The sequence below is a fragment of the Antennarius striatus genome, chromosome 19, assembly GCF_040054535.1.
Source record: "Antennarius striatus isolate MH-2024 chromosome 19, ASM4005453v1, whole genome shotgun sequence".
Taxonomy (NCBI): domain Eukaryota; kingdom Metazoa; phylum Chordata; class Actinopteri; order Lophiiformes; family Antennariidae; genus Antennarius; species Antennarius striatus.
Window position 1 is genome coordinate 12,377,501 of NC_090794.1, and position 2,500 is coordinate 12,380,000.

At 36.9% G+C, this 2,500-nt stretch overlaps 1 long non-coding RNA gene across 1 annotated transcript in view; it reads right to left on the reverse strand.

The window, feature by feature from the left end:
* Positions 1-1,695: 1,695 nt before the first annotated feature.
* LOC137612997 (uncharacterized) overlaps positions 1,696-2,500 on the reverse strand; it is a 1,836-nt gene continuing 1,031 nt past the window's right edge. Inside the window, exon 3 of the long non-coding RNA XR_011038900.1 lies at positions 1,696-1,811. This is a non-coding gene — a long non-coding RNA (uncharacterized lncRNA). The remainder of the gene's footprint in view (positions 1,812-2,500) is intronic.

A 2,500-nucleotide genomic window follows, 5' to 3' on the forward strand; every position in this document is an offset into this window, starting at 1 on the left:
CCCTCCACCTTCCCCACCCCCCACCCCCACTTTCCTAACCCAAAACAGAAACACAAGATGAAGATCTTGGATTCAGGGAAAATTTGAAATTGTGTCCGAATTTCTACAAGGACAAATCTTTCCCCACTATTTACGTCACTTTCTTTCTGCTATTTTGTCGGGAGTGTGCATGTGTGTGTGTGCATCTCTCCGCGCGTGTGTATATGTGTACGTGAGTGTGTGTGTGTGTGTGTCTGGGGGTATTTCTGGGAAAAGGCCTCAGTGTGTCAGGAAACTGGGTGACAATCCTGACCACACAAATTCAGAAGACTTCAGTACTGTATGTGTGTGTGTGTGTGTGTGTGTGTGTGTGTGTGTGTGTGTGTGTGTGTGTGTGTGTGTGCACGCGCACGCAGTTTCAGGATTTATTTCTATTGTTAAAAAATATCATTTTCTCCATTTAAAATAAAACCAGATGAAAATGATTGTCTCTTTTCTTCCTGTCACATGTCCTCTGTGACGTACTGTATGTAGTCATAAGACAGTGTATATACATAAAACTATCATGTCCACATCATACCTATGGAACTGAACTGAGTACATAACTTGAATTTATAGTAGTAAATAATTTTATTTTATTCACAAGTAAAAGGAGACTCAATAGCTTTTTATTTTAATCTAAATCCAGGAATTCAGTGATAAATTTTAACCAGTGGTTTTTAACATTCAATCTCCAGTGTATGGATTCTAACATCTTTGTTTTGTAGCAGAAGAAAAAATATGTTTGATAATTTAATATTTAAATAATTTCATCTTCAAAAAATCGAGAATAAACATCTGTTATTGAGATCAAGTCAAAAGAAAATTTGGCATTTCAGATCTTGAATAGTTATTTGTCACCATTTCCTGTGAAATATTATATCTTTGAAGCACATTGAATTCAAATTTGTCTAGTTAGGAGTCAAAACTGCTCAAGTTTAATCCTGTCTGGTGACAATGGGTAGAGAAAAAAACAACAGAAGGGTAATCAGTCCACTCAGCATGTTCTCGGATTAGTTTGTGTGTTTCATTAAAAAAAAAAAAATCATGAAAGGGTGGTTATAATTTTAGAACATGAGAATATTGAATGATTTTATTCCGTCCTATTTTCATTATTTATCCAAGATCCACGTCATTTATTTTGGTCTTTTATGTCTTTTAGAAACTCATCATGGAGTTAATAAAACTCTGTTAATTATTTCACTCAGAGACAAATTATTTATCATGCTTTCCTCTCTACGGCTCTTCCCCCACATTGTTGTTTGTTTCTGTCTTTGTCAGCCTTTTTAGAAGTGGCAAAATATCTGCTTTTAATTGTTGTTTTGTTTTGTTTGCTGTTTGACTGTGTTGGCACTGCTTCAGCAGTCCTGACCTACTTTTTGTCATGTTTACAGTTATTGTTTTGTGCTATCTGCAGCAGGCACATTGCCCTATACATTTTTTGGTACTTAAAAACAACAAACAAACTGTCTAGTCAAATCTGAGAAGGCAGTAACTGTTACAGAGGAGTCTAATCACCTCAGCGGCAGCTCTAACAGCTCCCAACACTCTCATCCTTGATGTGTTCACCTCTCTCACCCTCCTATCTCAGCCTCTCTTTCCACATGGCAGGGGTCTATCTGCGCAATCTGTGTGTTCTGGTTGTGTGTGAGTGTGAATACATGTGCATTTTGTGATTGTGACTCAGCGGGTGGTTGTGGGTTGTACCACATGCTTGTCAGTGTGTTTTTGTCCACGGGTGGCTGTAGATGACTTGGAAATTTTGGACATGGTTCCTGATCCTTTACTTCTACCTGCAAGCAAACCAAAATCAAAATTCATTCTCAATGTATCGACTCTTATTCTGGAGGAAAAAGTTACACGCATCCTTTGATTACTGCTGCACGCACTCACTACATCTCGGCAGTATTCGCTGTAATAAAGGGTAAAATTATTCACTGTTTGGGTTAACCATGTGCCCCTAGGCTAAGGTCACGTTCCTATTTATGAGAGCACTCTGCTCAACTTTTAAACCTGTTAAGCCAGGTTGCTGATTGCACCACAACTTCTCCTTGAGCTATGGTGAAACTTTGTTCACTTTATTTCACCAAACCTAAAGAAGTTCTGTTTTCACTCTTTTTCATTCTTTATTTTTTTTCACATCCACATGTAGAAATCATTATGCATTAAAGCCATGTTAGCTCACAAACTAGAAGGTCTCTCCTCTTCTTTTGGGGTGTCATTTTGTTAAGACTTCTTAGGGTCTTCACCATCATTAAGCTTTTTTCATTGACAATGTTTTGTTGTATCACTGCAGGAAAATACTATGCAAAAATAGTAACAAATTAAAGTTGACTGAAATCCATTTTCACTGCATTATTTTCATTGTACTTGTATTTTTTTTTCTGAGAAGTCAAAAGGTTTTCTGTTTATAGGATTTCTTTAACTGTCAAAAAGTTGTTAGTTCATATTTGCCACATTCTTAGCAGCAACAATGAGGTTT